Here is a 21,323-nt window from a genome sequence, read left to right on the forward strand (position 1 = left end):
AGAGTACCGATATAACAACAGTACCAATATAGTGACAGTACCGATATAATGACAATACCGATATAACGACAGTACCGATATAACGACAGTACCGATATAATGTCACTATCGATATAATGTCAGGACCGATATAACATCAGTACCAATATAGCGACAGTACCAATATAACGACAGTACCGATATAATATCAGTACCAATAGAGCGACAGTACCGATATAATGTCAGTACCGATATAATATCAATTCCAATATAATGACAGTACCGATATAATGACAGTACCGATATAACAACAGTACCGATAAAATGTCAGGACCCATATAATGTCAGTACCAATATAACAACAGTACCGATATAATATGAGTACCAATATAACCAAAGTACCGATATATTAACAGTACCGATATAATGACAGTACCAATATAACGACAGTACCGATATAATGACAGTACCGATATAATGACAATACCGATATAATATCAGCACCAATATAGCAACAGTACGGACATAATGACAGTGACAATATGACGACAGTACCAATATAGTGACAGTACCGATATAATATCAGTAACGATATTAAGACAGTACAGATATAAAGACAGTACCGATATAACGACAATACCAATATAGCGACTGTACCGATATAATATCAGTACCGATATAACGTCTACCAATATAACAACAGTACCGATATGACGACAGTACCGATATAATGACAATACCGATATAATGTCAGTACCAATATAGTGACAGTACCGATATAATATCAGTACCGATATAATGTCAGTACCGATATAGCGACAGTACTAATATAAAGACAGGACCGATAGAATGTCAGTCCCAATATAGCGACTGTACCGATATAATGTCAGTTCCAATATAGCGACAGACCCGATATAATGACAATACTGAAATAATATCAGTATCAATATAGCGAGAGTACCGATATAACAACAGTACCAATATAGTGACAGTACCGATATAATGACAATACCGATATAACGACAGTACCGATATAACGACAGTACCGATATAATATCAGTACCAATAGAGCGACAGTACCGATATAATGTCAGTACAGATATAATGTCAGTCCCAATAGCGATATAACAACAGTACCAATATAACGACAGTACCGATATAATGTCAGTACCAATATATCGACAGTACCGATATAATGTCAGTACCGATATAATATCAGTACCAATATAGCGACAGTACCGATATAATGTCAGTGCCGATATAATGTCAGCACAAATATAACAACAGTACCAATATCGCGACTGTACCGATATAATAACAATACCAATATAATGACAGTTCCGATATAATGACAGTACCGATATAAAGACAGTATTTATATAATGTCAGTTCTGATATAATGACAGTACCGATATTATGTCAGCATCGATATAACGACAGTTCCGATATAACGACAGTACCGATATAACGACAGTACCAATGTAATGTCACCACCGATATAACAACAGTGCCGATATAATGACAGTACCAATATAGCGACAGTCCCGATATAACAACAATACCGATGTAATATCAGTATCAATATAGCGAGTGTACCGATATAATGACAGTAAAAATATAGTGACAGTACCGATATAATGACAATACCGATATAATGTCAGTACCAATATAGCGACAGTACCGATATAATGTCAGTACCGATATAATGTCAGTACCGATATAGCGACAGTACCAATATAATGACAAAAGCGATATAATATCAGTACCAATATAGCGATAGTACCAATATAAAGACAGGACCGATAGAATGTCAGTCCCAATATAGCGACTGTACCGATATAATGTCAGTTCCAATATAGCGACAGACCCGATATAATGACAATACCGAAATAATATCAGTATCCATATAGCGAGAGTACCGATATAACAACAGTACCAATATAGTGACAGGACCGATATAATGACAATACCGATATAACGACAGTACCGATATAACGACAGTACCGATATAATGTCACTATCGATATAATGTCAGGACCGATATAACATCAGTACCAATATAGCGACAGTACCAATATAACGACAGTACCGATATAATATCAGTACCAATATAGCGACAGTACCAATATAATGTCAGTACCGATATAATATCAGTTCCAATATAATGACAGTACCGATATAATGACAGTACCGTTATAACAACAGCACTGATAAAATGTCAGGACCCATATAATGTCAGTACCAATATAACAACAGTACCGATATAAAATGAGTACCAATATAACGAAAGTACCGATATATTAACAGTACCGATATAATGACAGTACCAATATAACGACAGTACCGATAAAATGTCAGTACCAATTGAGCGACAGTACCCGTATAACGACAGTACCGATATAACGACAGTACCGATATAATGACAGTACCGATATAATGACAAGACCGATATAATATCAGCACCAATATAGCAACAGTACGGACATAATGACAGTGACAATATGACGACAGTACCAATATAGCGACAGTACCGATATAATATCAGTAACGATATAAAGACAGTACAGATATAAAGACAGTACCGATATAACGACAATACCAATATAGCGACTGTACCGATATAATATCAGTACCGATATAACGTCTACCAATATAACAACAGTACCGATATGACGACAGTACCGATATAATGACAATACCGATATAATGTCAGTACTGATATAATGACAGTACCAATATAACGACAGTACCGATATAATGTCAGTATAGATAAAATGACAGTACCGATATAACGACATACCGATATAATAACAGTACTGATATAATGACAGTACCAATATAACGGCAGTACCGATATAACGACAGTACCGATATAGCGACAGTACCGATAAAATGACAGTACCGATATAATGACAGTACCGATGTAACGATAGTACCGATATAATGACAGTACCGATGTAACGATAGTACCGATATAATGACAGTACCGATATAATGATAATACCGATATAATATCAATACCAATATAACGACAGTACCGATAAAACGACAATTCCGATATAATGTCAGTACCAATATATTGACAGTAACAACATAACGACACGACCAATATAAAGAAAGTGCCGATAACAGTACCGATATAATGTAGGCACCAATACATCGACAGTACTGATACAATGACAGTACCGATATAATACCAGTACCAATGTAACGACAGTAGCGATATAATGACAGTACCCATATAAGGACAGTACCGATATAATGTCAGTACCAATATAACGACAGTACCGATATAATGACAGTGCCGATATAACGACAGTACCGATATAATGACAGTACCGATATAGCGACTCTACCGATATAATGTCAGTACCGATATAACGACAGTACCGATATAATGACAGTACTGACATAATGATAGTGCCGATATAGTGTCAGTACCAATATAACAACAGTACCGACATAATATCAGTGCCAATATAGCGACAGTACCGATAAAATGTCAGTACCGATATATTACAGTCCCGATATAATGACAGTCCGATATAATGTCAGTACCGATATAATGACAATACCGATATAATGACAGTACCGATATAGCGATAGTACCGATATAATGACAATATCGATATAACGACAATACCAATATAGCCACTGTATCGATATAATGTCAGTACCGATATATTGACAGTAACAACATAACGACACTACCAATATAACGACAGTACCGATGACAGTACCGATATAATATCAGTACCAATATAACGACAGTACCGATATAATGTCAGTACCAATATAACGACAGTACCGATATAATGTCAGTACCAATATAACGACAGTACCGATATAATGTCAGTACCAATATAACGACAGCACCGATATAATGTCAGTACCAATATAATGACAGTACCAAAATAGCGACAGTACCGATATAATGATAATACCGATAAAATATCAGTACCAATATAACGACAGGACCAAGATAACGAAAGTACCGATGACAGTACCGATATAATGTCAGTGCCAATATATCAACAGTACTGATATAATGTCAGCACCGATATAATATCAGTACCAATATAACGACAGTAGCGATATAACGACAGTACCAATATAACGACAGTACCGATATAATATCAGTACCGATATAATGTCAGTACCGATATAAAGTCTGTACCAATATAACAACAGTACCGATATAATGTCATTACCAATATATAACAACAGTACTAATAAAATGTCAGTAGCAATTGAGCGACATTACCCGTATAACGACAGTACCGATATAATGACAGTACCGATATAACGTCAGTACCGATATAATGACAATACTGATATAAAGACAGTACTGATATACTGACAGTACCGATAAAATGACAATATGGATATAATGTCAGTACCAATATATTGACAATAACAACATAACGACACTACCAACATAACGACAGTACCGATGACAGTACCGATATAATGTCAGTACCAATATATCGACCGTACTGATATAATGCCAGTACCGATATAATATCAGTACCAATATAGCGACAGTAGCGATATAACGACAGTACCAATATATCAACAGTACCGATATAACGACAGCACTAATATAACGACAGTACCGATATAATGACAGTACCGACATAATATCAGTACCAATATAACGACAGTAGCGATATAACGACAGTACCAATATATCGACAGTACTGATATAATGTCAGTACCGATATAACGACAGTACCGATATAATGACAGTACCAATATAGCGACAGTACTGATATAATGATAATACCGATATAATATCAGTACCAATATAACGACAGTACCAATGTAACGTCAGTACCGATATAATGTCAGTACCGATATAATGACAGTACCGATATAATGACAGTACCAATATAGCGACAGTACTGATATAATGATAATACCGATATAATATCAGTACCAATATAACGACAGTACCAATGTAACGTCAGTACTAATAAAACGACAATTCCGATATAATGTCAGTACCAATATATTGACAGTAACAACATAAAGACACTACCAATATAACGAAAGTACCGATGACAGTACCGATATAATGTCAGTACCAATATATCAACAGCACTGATATACTGTCAGTACCGATATAATATCAGTACCAATATAACGACAGTACCGATATAATGTCAGTACCAATACAACGACAGTACCGATATAATGACAGTACCGATATAATGACAGTCCCGATATAATGACAGTACCGATATAATGACAGTACTGACATAATGATAGTGCCGATATATTGTCAGTACCAATATAACAACAGTCCCGACATAATATCAGTACCAATATCGCGACAGTACCGATAAAATGTCAGTACCGATATATTGACAGTCCCAATATAATGACAGTCCGATATAATGTCAGTACCGATATAATGACAATACCGATATAATGACAGTACCGATATAGCGATAGTACCGATATAATGACAATACCGATATAACGACAGTACCTATATAATGACAATACAGATATAACGACAGTACCGATATAATGACAATACCGATATAATGACAGTACCGATATAGCGATAGTACCGATATAATGACAATACTGATATAATGACAGTACCGATATAACGACAGTACCGAGATAATGTCAGTACCAATAAAACGACAGTACCGATATAATGTCAGGACCAATATAGCGACAGTACCAATACAATATCAGTACCGATATAAGGTCTACCAGTATAACGCCAGTACCGATATAACGACAGTGCCGATATAATGACAGTACCGATAAAATGACAGTACCACTATAACGACAGTACCGATATAACGACAGTACCGATATACTGACAGTACCGATAAAATGACAGTACCGATATAACGACATACCGATATAATGTCAGTACTGATAAAATGACAGTACCGATATAATGACAGTCCCGATAAAATGACAGTACCGATATAATGACAGTACCGATAAAATGACAGTACCGATATAATGACAATATCGATGTAATGTCAGTACCGATAAAATGACAGTACCGATATAATGACAGTACCGATATAACGACATACCGATATAATGTCAGTACTGATAAAATGACAGTACCGATATAATGACAGTACCGATAAAATGACAGTACCGATATAATGACAGTACCGATAAAATGACAGTACCGATATAACGACAGTACCGATATAATGTCAGTACCGATAAAATGACAGTACCGATATAATGACAGTACCGATAAAATGACAGTACCGATATAATGTCAGTACCGATAAAATGACAGTACCGATATAATGACAGTACCGATAAAATGACAGTACCGATATAATGACAGTACCGATATAATGACAATATCGATGTAATGTCAGTACCAATAGAGCGACAGTCCCGATAAAATATCAGTACCAATATAACGACAGTACCGATGACAGTATCGATATAATATCAGTACCAATATAACGACAGTAGCAATATAACGACAGTACCAATATAACGACAGTACCGATATAATGTCAGTCCCAATATATCGACAGTACCGATATAATGTCAATACCGATATAACGACAGCACTGATATAACGACAGTACCGATATAATGTCAGTACCAATATAGCGACATTACCGATATACTGACAGTACCGAAATAATGACAGTACGGATATAATGTCAGTTCCGATAAAATGACAGTATCGATATAATGACTTTATCGATATAATGTCAGTACCAATATAACGACAGTACCGATATAATGACAATACCGATATAATGACAATACCGATATAATGACAGTACCGATATAGCGATAGTACCGATATAATGACAATACCAATATAACGACAGTACCTATATAATGACAATACAGATATAACGACAGTACCGATATAATGACAATACCGATATAATGACAGTACCGATATAGCGATAGTACCGATATAATGACAATACCGATATAATGACAGTACCGATATAACGACAGTACCGAGATAATGTCAGTACCAATAAAACGACAGTACCGATATAATGTCAGGACCAATATAGCGACAGTACCAATATAATATCAGTACCGATATAAGGTCTACCAGTATAACGCCAGTACCGATATAACGACAGGGCCGATATAATGACAGTACCTATATAATGACAGTACCGATATAATTTCAGTACCAATATAACGATAGTACCGATATAATTACTTTATCGATATAATAGCATTACCAATATAGCGACAGTACCGATAAAATGACAGTGCCACTATAACGACAGTACCGATATAACGACAGTACCGATATAATGTCAGTACCGATAAAATGTCAATACCGATATAACGACAGCACTGATATAACGACAGTACCGTTATAACAACAGTACTGATAAAATGTCAGGACCCATATAATGTCAGTACCAATATAACAACAGTACCGATATAATATGAGTACCAATATAACGAAAGTACCGATATATTAACAGTACCGATATAATGACAGTACCAATATAACGACAGTACCGATAAAATGTCAGTACCAATTGAGCGATAGTACCCGTATAACGACAGTACCGATATAACGACAGTACCGATATAATGACAGTACCGATATAATGACAAGACCGATATAATATCAGCACCAATATAGCAACAGTACGGACATAATGACAGTGACAATATGACGACAGTACCAATATAGCGACAGTACCGATATAATATCAGTAACGATATAAAAACAGTACAGATATAAAGACAGTACCGATATAACGACAATACCAATATAGCGACTGTACTGATATAATATCAGTACCGATATAACGTCTACCAATATAACAACAGTACCGATATGACGACAGTACCGATATAATGACAATACCGATATAATGTCAGTACTGATATAATGACAGTACCAATATAACGACAGTACCGATATAATGTCAGTATAGATAAAATGACAGTACCGATATAACGACATACCGATATAATAACAGTACTGATATAATGACAGTACCAATATAACGGCAGTACCGATATAACGACAGTACCGATATAGCGACAGTACCGATAAAATGACAGTACCGATATAATGACAGTACCGATGTAACGATAGTACCGATATAATGACAGTACCGATATAATGATAATACCGATATAATATCAATACCAATATAACGACAGTACCAATAAAACGACAATTCCGATATAATGTCAGTACCAATATATTGACAGTAACAACATAACGACACGACCAATATAAAGAAAGTGCCGATAACAGTACCGATATAATGTAGGCACCAATACATCGACAGTACCGATACAATGACAGTACCGATATAATACCAGTACCAATGTAACGACAGTAGCGATATAATGACAGTACCCATATAAGGACAGTACCGATATAATGTCAGTACCAATATAACGACAGTACCGATATAATGACAGTGCCGATATAACGACAGTACCGATATAATGACAGTACCGATATAGCGACTCTACCGATATAATGTCAGTACCGATATAATGACAAGACCGATATAATATCAGCACCAATATAGCAACAGTACGGACATAATGACAGTGACAATATGACGACAGTACCAATATAGCGACAGTACCGATATAATATCAGTAACGATATAAAGACAGTACAGATATAAAGACAGTACCGATATAACGACAATACCAATATAGCGACTGTACCGATATAATATCAGTACCGATATAACGTCTACCAATATAACAACAGTACCGATATGACGACAGTACCGATATAATGACAATACCGATATAATGTCAGTACTGATATAATGACAGTACCAATATAACGACAGTACCGATATAATGTCAGTATAGATAAAATGACAGTACCGATATAACGACATACCGATATAATAACAGTACTGATATAATGACAGTACCAATATAACGGCAGTACCGATATAACGACAGTACCGATATAGCGACAGTACCGATAAAATGACAGTACCGATATAATGACAGTACCGATGTAACGATAGTACCGATATAATGACAGTACCGATATAATGATAATACCGATATAATATCAGTACCAATATAACGACAGTACCGATAAAACGACAATTCCGATATAATGTCAGTACCAATATATTGACAGAACAACATAACGACACGACCAATATAAAGAAAGTGCCGATAACAGTACCGATATAATGTAGGCACCAATACATCGACAGTACTGATACAATGACAGTACCGATATAATACCAGTACCAATGTAACGACAGTAGCGATATAATGACAGTACCCATATAAGGACAGTACCGATATAATGTCAGTACCAATATAACGACAGTACCGATATAATGACAGTGCCGATATAACGACAGTACCGATATAATGACAGTACCGATATAGCGACTCTACCGATATAATGTCAGTACCGATATAACGACAGTACCGATATAATGACAGTACTGACATAATGATAGTGCCGATATAGTGTCAGTACCAATATAACAACAGTACCGACATAATATCAGTGCCAATATAGCGACAGTACCGATAAAATGTCAGTACCGATATATTACAGTCCCGATATAATGACAGTCCGATATAATGTCAGTACCGATATAATGACAATACCGATATAATGACAGTACCGATATAGCGATAGTACCGATATAATGACAATATCGATATAACGACAATACCAATATAGCGACTGTATCGATATAATGTCAGTACCGATATATTGACAGTAACAACATAACGACACTACCAATATAACGACAGTACCGATGACAGTACCGATATAATATCAGTACCAATATAACGACAGTAGGAATATAACGACAGTACCAATATAATGTCAGTACCAATATAACGACAGTACCGATATAATGTCACTACCAATATAACGACAGTACCGATATAATGTCAGTACCAATATAACGACAGCACCGATATAATGTCAGTACCAATATAATGACAGTACCAAAATAGCGACAGTACCGATATAATGATAATACCGATAAAATATCAGTACCAATATAACGACAGGACCAAGATAACGAAAGTACCGATGACAGTACCGATATAATGTCAGTGCCAATATATCAACAGTACTGATATAATGTCAGCACCGATATAATATCAGTACCAATATAACGACAGTAGCGATATAACGACAGTACCAATATAACGACAGTACCGATATAATATCAGTACCGATATAATGTCAGTACCGATATAATGTCTGTACCAATATAACAACAGTACCGATATAATGTCATTACCAATATATAACAACAGTACTAATAAAATGTCAGTAGCAATTGAGCGACATTACCCGTATAACGACAGTACCGATATAATGACAGTACCGATATAACGTCAGTACCGATATAATGACAATACTGATATAAAGACAGTACTGATATACTGACAGTACCGATAAAATGACAATATGGATATAATGTCAGTACCAATATATTGACAATAACAACATAACGACACTACCAACATAACGACAGTACCGATGACAGTACCGATATAATGTCAGTACCAATATATCGACAGTACTGATATAATGCCAGTACCGATATAATATCAGTACCAATATAACGACAGTAGCGATATAACGACAGTACCAATATATCGACAGTACCGATATAACGACAGCACTAATATAACGACAGTACCGATATAATGACAATACCGATATAATATCAGTACCAATATAACGACAGTAGCGATATAACGACAGTACCAATATATCGACAGTACTGATATAATGTCAGTACCGATATAACGACAGCACTAATATAACGACAGTACCGATATAATGACAGTACCGATATAATGACAGTACCAATATAGCGACAGTACTGATATAATGATAATACCAATATATTGACAGTAACAACATAAAGACACTACCAATATAACGAAAGTACCGATGACAGTACCGATATAATGTCAGTACCAATATATCAACAGCACTGATATACTGTCAGTACCGATATAATATCAGTACCAATATAACGACAGTACCGATATAATGTCAGTACCAATACAACGACAGTACCGATATAATGACAGTACCGATATAATGACAGTCCCGATATAATGACAGTACCGATATAATGACAGTACTGACATAATGATAGTGCCGATATATTGTCAGTACCAATATAACAACAGTCCCGACATAATATCAGTACCAATATCGCGACAGTACCGATAAAATGTCAGTACCGATATATTGACAGTCCCAATATAATGACAGTCCGATATAATGTCAGTACCGATATAATGACAATACCGATATAATGACAGTACCGATATAGCGATAGTACCGATATAATGACAATACCGATATAATGACAGTACCTATATAATGACAATACAGATATAACGACAGTACCGATATAATGACAATACCGATATAATGACAGTACCGATATAGCGATAGTACCGATATAATGACAATACCGATATAATGACAGTACCGATATAACGACAGTACCAAGATAATGTCAGTACCAATAAAACGACAGTACCGATATAATGTCAGGACCAATATAGCGACAGTACCAATACAATACCAGTACCGATATAAGGTCTACCAGTATAACGCCAGTACCGATATAACGACAGTGCCGATATAATGACAGTACCGATAAAATGACAGTACCACTATAACGACAGTACCGATATAACGACAGTACCGATATACTGACAGTACCGATAAAATGACAGTACCGATATAACGACATACCTATATAATGTCAGTACTGATAAAATGACAGTACCGATATAATGACAGTCCCGATAAAATGACAGTACCGATATAATGACAGTACCGATAAAATGACAGTACCGATATAATGACAATATCGATGTAATGTCAGTACCGATAAAATGACAGTACCGATATAATGACAGTACCGATATAATGACATACCGATAAAATGCCAGTACTGATAAAATGACAGTACCGATATAATGACAGTACCGACAAAATGACAGTACCGATATAATGACAGTACCGATAAAATGACAGTACCGATATAACGACAGTACCGATATAATGTCAGTACCGATAAAATGACAGTACCGATATAATGACAGTACCGATAAAATGATAGTACCGATATAACGACAGTACCGATATAATGTCAGTACCGATATAATGACAATACCAATATAACGACAGTACCTATATAATGACAATACAGATATAACGACAGTACCGATATAATGTCAGTACCGATAAAATGACAGTACCGATATAATGACAGTACCGATAAAATGACAGTACCGATATAACGACAGTACCGATATAATGTCAGTACCGATATAATGACAATACCAATATAACGACAGTACCTATATAATGACAATACAGATATAACGACAGTACCGATATAATGACAATACCGATATAATGACAGTACAGATATAGCGATAGTACCGATATAATGACAATACTGATATAATGACAGTACCGATATAACGACAGTACCGAGATAATGTCAGTACCAATAAAACGACAGTACCGATATAGCGACAGTACCGATATAACAACATTACCAATATAATGACAGTCCCGATATAATATCAGTACCGATATAAAGACAGTACCAATATAACGACAGTACCGATATACTGACAGTACCGATAAAATGACAGTACCGATATAACGACATACCGATATAATGTCAGTACTGATAAAATGACAGTACCGATATAATGACAGTCCCGATAAAATGACAGTACCGATATGATGACAGTACCGATAAAATGACAGTACCGATATAATGACAATATCGATGTAATGTCAGTACCGATAAAATGACAGTACCGATATAATGACAGTACCGATATAACGACATACCGATATAATGTCAGTACTGATAAAATGACAGTACCGATATAATGACAGTACCGATAAAATGACAGTACCGATATAATGACAGTACCGATAAAATGACAGTACCGATATAACGACAGTACCGATATAATGTCAGTACCGATAAAATGACAGTACCGATATAACGACAGTACCGATATAATGTCAGTACCGATAAAATGACAGTACCGATATAATGACAGTACCGATATAATGACAATATCGATGTAATGTCAGTACCAATAGAGCGACAGTCCCGATAAAATATCAGTACCAATATAACGACAGTACCGATGACAGTATCGATATAATATCAGTACCAATATATCGACAGTAGCAATATAACGACAGTATCAATATAACGACAGTACCGATATAATGTCAGTCCCAATATATCGACAGTACCGATATAATGTCAATACCGATATAACGACAGCACTGATATAACGACAGTACCGATATAATGTCAGTACCAATATAGCGACATTACCGATATACTGACAGTACCGAAATAATGACAGTACGGATATAATGTCAGTTCCGATAAAATGACAGTACCGATATAATGACTTTATCGATATAATATCAGTACCAATATAACGACAGTACCGATATAATGACAGTACCGATATAATGACAATACCGATATAATGACAGTACCGATATAGCGATAGTACCGATATAATGACAATACCAATATAACGACATTACCTATATAATGACAATACAGATATAACGACAGTACCGATATAATGACAATACCGATATAATGACAGTACCGATATAGCGATAGTACCGATATAATGACAATACCAATATAACGACAGTACCTATATAATGCCAATACAGATATAACGACAGTACCGATATAATGACAATACCGATATAATGACAGTACCGATATAGCGATAGTACCGATATAATGACAATACCGATATAATGACAGTACCGATATAACGACAGTACCGAGATAATGTCAGTACCAATAAAACGACAGTACCGATATAATGTCAGGACCAATATAGCGACAGTACCAATATAATATCAGTACCGATATAAGGTCTACCAGTATAACGCCAGTACCGATATAACGACAGGGCCGATATAATGACAGTACCTATATAATGACAGTACCGATATAATTTCAGTACCAATATAACGATAGTACCGATATAATGACTTTATCGATATAATAGCATTACCAATATAGCGACAGTACCGATAAAATGACAGTACCACTATAACGACAGTACCGATATAACGACAGTACCGATATAATGTCAGTACCGATAAAATGTCAATACCGATATAACGACAGCACTGATATAACGACAGTACCGATATAATGACAGTACCGATATAATGACAGCACTGATATAATGACAGTACCGATATAATGACAGTACCGATATAATGACAATATCGATGTAATGTCAGTACCAATAGAGCGACAGTCCCGATAAAATATCAGTACCAATATAACGACAGTACCGATGACAGTATCGATATAATATCAGTACCAATATAACGACAGTAGCAATATAACGACAGTACCAATATAACGACAGTACCGATATAATGTCAGTCCCAATATATCGACAGTACCGATATAATGTCAATACCGATATAACGACAGCACTGATATAACGACAGTACCGATATAATGTCAGTACCAATATAGCGACATTACCGATATACTGACAGTACCGAAATAATGACAGTACGGATATAATGTCAGTTCCGATAAAATGACAGTACCGATATAATGCCTTTATCGATATAATGTCAGTACCAATATAACGACAGTACCGATAAAGTGACAGTACCGATATAATGACAATACCGATATAATGACAGTACCGATATAGCGATAGTACCGATATAATGACAATACCAATATAACGACAGTACCTATATAATGACAATACAGATATAACGACAGTACCGATATAATGACAATACCGATATAATGACAGTTCCGATATAGCGATAGTACCGATATAATGACAATACCAATATAACGACAGTACCTATATAATGACAATACAGATATAACGACAGTACCGATATAATGACAATACCGATATAATGACAGTACCGATATAGCGATAGTACCGATATAATGACAATACCGATATAATGACAGTACCGATATAACGACAGTACCGAGATAATGTCAGTACCAATAAAACGACAGTACCGATATAATGTCAGGACCAATATAGCGACAGTACCAATATAATATCAGTACCGATATAAGGTCTACCAGTATAACGCCAGTACCGATATAACGACAGGGCCGATATAATGACAGTACCTATATAATGACAGTACCGATATAATTTCAGTACCAATATAACGATAGTACCGATATAATGACTTTATCGATATAATAGCATTACCAATATAGCGACAGTACCGTTAAAATGACAGTACCACTATAACGACAGTACCGATATAACGACAGTACCGATATAATGTCAGTACCGATAAAATGTCAATACCGATATAACGACAGCACTGATATAACGACAGTACCGATATAATGACAGTACCGATATAATGACAGCACTGATATAATGACAGTACCGATATAATGACAATACCGATATAATGACAATATCGATGTAATGTCAGTACCAATAGAGCGACAGTCCCGATAAAATATCAGTACCAATATAACGACAGTACCGATGACAGTATCGATATAATATCAGTACCAATATAACGACAGTAGCAATATAACGACAGTACCAATATAACGACAGTACCGATATAATGTCAGTCCCAATATATCGACAGTACCGATATAATGTCAATACCGATATAACGACAGCACTGATATAACGACAGTACCGATATAATGTCAGTACCAATATAGCGACAGTACCGATATACTGACAGTACCGAAATAATGACAGTACGGATATAATGTCAGTTCCGATAAAATGACAGTACCGATATAATGACTTTATCGATATAATGTCAGTACCAATATAACGACAGTACCGATATAATGACAGTACCGATATAATGACAATACCGATATAATGACAGTACCGATATAGCGATAGTACCGATATAATGACAATACCAATATAACGACAGTACCTATATAATGACAATACAGATATAACGACAGTACCAATATAATGACAATACCGATATAATGACAGTACCGATATAGCGATAGTACCGATATAATGACAATACCGATATAATCACAGTACCGATATAACGACAGTACCGAGGTAATGTCAGTACCAATAAAACGACAGTACCGATATAATGTCAGGACCAATATAGCGACAGTACCAATATAATATCAGTACCGATATAAGGTCTACCAGTATAACGCCAGTACCGATATAACGACAGTGCCGATATAATGACAGTACCTATATAATGACAGTACCGATATAATTTCAGTACCAATATAACGATAGTACCGATATAATGACTTTATCGATATAATAGCATTACCAATATAGCGACAGTACCGATAAAATGACAGTACCACTATAACGACAGTACCGATATAACGACAGTACCGATATAATGTCAGTACCGATAAAATGTCAATACCGATATAACGACAGCACTGATATAACGACAGTACCGATATAATGACAGTACCGATATAATGACAGCACTGATATAATGACAGTACCGATATAATGACAATACCGATATAATGACAGTACCGATATAGCGATAGTACCGATATAATGACAATACCGATATAATGACAGTACCGATATAACGACAGTACCGAGATAATGTCAGTACCAATAAAACGACAGTACCGATATAATGTCAGGACCAATATAGCGACAGTACCAATATAATATCAGTACCGATATAAGGTCTACCAGTATAACGCCAGTACCGATATAACGACAGTGCCGATATAATGACAGTACCTATATAATGACAGTACCGATATAATTTCAGTACCAATATAACGATAGTACCGATATAATGACTTTATCGATATAATAGCATTACCAATATTGCGACAGTACCGATAAAATGACAGTACCACTATAACGACAGTACTGATATAACGACAGTACCGATATAATGTCAGTACCGATAAAATGACAGTACCGATATAACGACATACCGATATAATGTCAGTACCAATATATTGACAGTAACAACATAACGACACTACCAATATAACGAAAGTGCCGATGACAGTACCGATATAATGTCAGCACCAATACATCGACAGTAGCAATATAATGACAGTACCAATATAATGACAGTACCAATATAGCGACAATATCGATATAATGTCAGTACCAATATAGCGACAGTACCGATATACTGACAGTACCGAAATAATGACAGTACGGATATGATTTCAGTACCGATAAAATGACAGTACCGATATAATGACTTTATCGATATAATGTCAGTACCAATATAACGACAGTACCGATATAACAACAGTACCGATATACTGACAGTACCGATATAACGACAGCACCGATATAATATCATTACCAATATAACGACAGGACCAATGTAACGTCAGTACCGATATAATGTCAGTACCGATATAATGACAGTACCGATATAATGACAGTACCGATATAATGACAGTACCGATATAATGTCAGTCCCAATATATCGACAGTACCGATATAATGTCAATACCGATATAACGACAGCACTGATATAACGACAGTACCGATATAATGTCAGTACCAATATAGCGACATTACCGATATACTGACAGTACCGAAATAATGACAGTACGGATATAATGTCAGTTCCGATAAAATAACAGTACCGATATAATGACTTTATCGATATAATGTCAGTACCAATATAACGACAGTAACGATATAATGACAGTACCGATATAATGACAATACCGATATAATGACAGTACTGATATAGCGATAGTACCGATATAATGACAATACCAATATAACGACAGTACCTATATAATGACAATACAGATATAACGACAGTACCGATATAATGACAATACCGATATAATGACAGTACCGATATAGCGATAGTACCGATATAATGACAATACCAATATAACGACAGTACCTATATAATGACAATACAGATATAACGACAGTACCGATATAATGACAATACCGATATAATGACAGTACCGATATAGCGATAGTACCGATATAATGACAATACCGATATAATGACAGTACCGATATAACGACAGTACCGAGATAATGTCAGTACCAATAAAACGACAGTACCGATATAATGTCAGGACCAATATAGCGACAGTACCAATATAATATCAGTACCGATATAAGGTCTACCAGTATAACGCCAGTACCGATATAACGACAGGGCCGATATAATGACAGTACCTATATAATGACAGTACCGATATAATTTCAGTACCAATATAACGATAGTACCGATATAATGACTTTATTGATATAATAGCATTACCAATATAGCGACAGTACCGATAAAATGACAGTACCACTATAACGACAGTACCGATATAACGACAGTACCGATATAATGTCAGTACCGATAAAATGTCAATACCGATATAACGACAGCACTGATATAACGACAGTACCGATATAATGACAGTACCGATATAATGACAGCACTGATATAATGACAGTACCGATATAATGACAGTACCGATATAATGACAATATCGATGTAATGTCAGTACCAATAGAGCGACAGTCCCGATAAAATATCAGTACCAATATAACGACAGTACCGATGACAGTATCGATATAATATCAGTACCAATATAACGACAGTAGCAATATAACGACAGTACCAATATAACGACAGTACCGATATAATGTCAGTCCCAATATATCGACAGTACCGATATAATGTCAATACCGATATAACGACAGCACTGATATAACGACAGTACCGATATAATGTCAGTACCAATATAGCGACATTACCGATATACTGACAGTACCGAAATAATGACAGTACGGATATAATGTCAGTTCCGATAAAATGACAGTACCGATATAATGACTTTATCGATATAATGTCAGTACCAATATAACGACAGTACCGATATAATGACAGTACCGATATAATGACAATACCGATATAATGACAGTACCGATATAGCGATAGTACCGATATAATGACAATACCAATATAACGACAGTACCTATATAATGACAATACAGATATAACGACAGTACCGATATAATGACAATACCGATATAATGACAGTACCGATATAGCGATAGTACCGATATAATGACAATACCGATATAATGACAGTACCGATATAACGACAGTACCGAGATAATGTCAGTACCAATAAAACGACAGTACCGATATAATGTCAGGACCAATATAGCGACAGTACCAATATAATATCAGTACCGATATAAGGTCTACCAGTATAACGCCAGTACCGATATAACGACAGGGCCGATATAATGACAGTACCTATATAATGACAGTACCGATATAATTTCAGTACCAATATAACGAATAGTACCGATATAATGACTTTATCGATATAATAGCATTACCAATATAGCGACAGTACCGATAAAATGACAGTACCACTATAACGACAGTACCGATATAACGACAGTACCGATATAATGTCAGTACCGATAAAATGTCAATACCGATATAACGACAGCACTGATATAACGACAGTACCGATATAATGACAGTACCGATATAATGACAGCACTGATATAATGACAGTACCGATATAATGACAATACCGATATAATGACAATATCGATGTAATGTCAGTACCAATAGAGCGACAGTCCCGATAAAATATCAGTACCAATATAACGACAGTACCGATGACAGTATCGATATAATATCAGTACCAATATAACGACAGTAGCAATATAACGACAGTACCAATATAACGACAGTACCGATATAATGTCAGTCCCAATATATCGACAGTACCGATATAATGTCAATACCGATATAACGACAGCACTGATATAACGACAGTACCGATATAATGACAATACCGATATAATGACAGTACCGATATAGCGATAGTACCGATATAATGACAATACCGATATAATCACAGTACCGATATAACGACAGTACCGAGATAATGTCAGTACCAATAAAACGACAGTACCGATATAATGTCAGGACCAATATAGCGACAGTACCAATATAATATCAGTACCGATATAAGGTCTACCAGTATAACGCCAGTACCGATATAACGACAGTGCCGATATAATGACAGTACCTATATAATGACAGTACCGATATAATTTCAGTACCAATATAACGATAGTACCGATATAATGACTTTATCGATATAATAGCATTACCAATATAGCGACAGTACCGATAAAATGACAGTACCACTATAACGACAGTACCGATATAACGACAGTACCGATATAATGTCAGTACCGATAAAATGTCAATACCGATATAACGACAGCACTGATATAACGACAGTACCGATATAATGACAGTACCGATATAATGACAGCACTGATATAATGACAGTACCGATATAATGACAATACCGATATAATGACAGTACCGATATAGCGATAGTACCGATATAATGACAATACCGATATAATGACAGTACCGATATAACGACAGTACCGAGATAATGTCAGTACCAATAAAACGACAGTACCGATATAATGTCAGGACCAATATAGCGACAGTACCAATATAATATCAGTACCGATATAAGGTCTACCAGTATAACGCCAGTACCGATATAATGTCAGTACCGATAAAATGACAGTACCGATATAACGACATACCGATATAATGTCAGTACCAATATATTGACAGTAACAACATAACGACACTACCAATATAACGAAAGTGCCGATGACAGTACCGATATAATGTCAGCACCAATACATCGACAGTAGCAATATAATGACAGTACCAATATAATGACAGTACCAATATAGCGACAATATCGATATAATGTCAGTACCAATATAGCGACAGTACCGATATACTGACAGTACCGAAATAATGACAGTACGGATATGATTTCAGTACCGATAAAATGACAGTACCGATATAATGACTTTATCGATATAATGTCAGTACCAATATAACGACAGTACCGATATAACAACAGTACCGATATACTGACAGTACCGATATAACGACAGCACCGATATAATATCATTACCAATATAACGACAGGACCAATGTAACGTCAGTACCGATATAATGTCAGTACCGATATAATGACAGTACCGATATAATGACAGTACCGATATAATGACAGTACCGATATAATGTCAGTCCCAATATATCGACAGTACCGATATAATGTCAATACCGATATAACGACAGCACTGATATAACGACAGTACCGATATAATGTCAGTACCAATATAGCGACATTACCGATATACTGACAGTACCGAAATAATGACAGTACGGATATAATGTCAGTTCCGATAAAATAACAGTACCGATATAATGA

Source organism: Pristiophorus japonicus, chromosome Y, assembly GCF_044704955.1.
Source record: "Pristiophorus japonicus isolate sPriJap1 chromosome Y, sPriJap1.hap1, whole genome shotgun sequence".
NCBI lineage: Eukaryota > Metazoa > Chordata > Chondrichthyes > Pristiophoridae > Pristiophorus > Pristiophorus japonicus.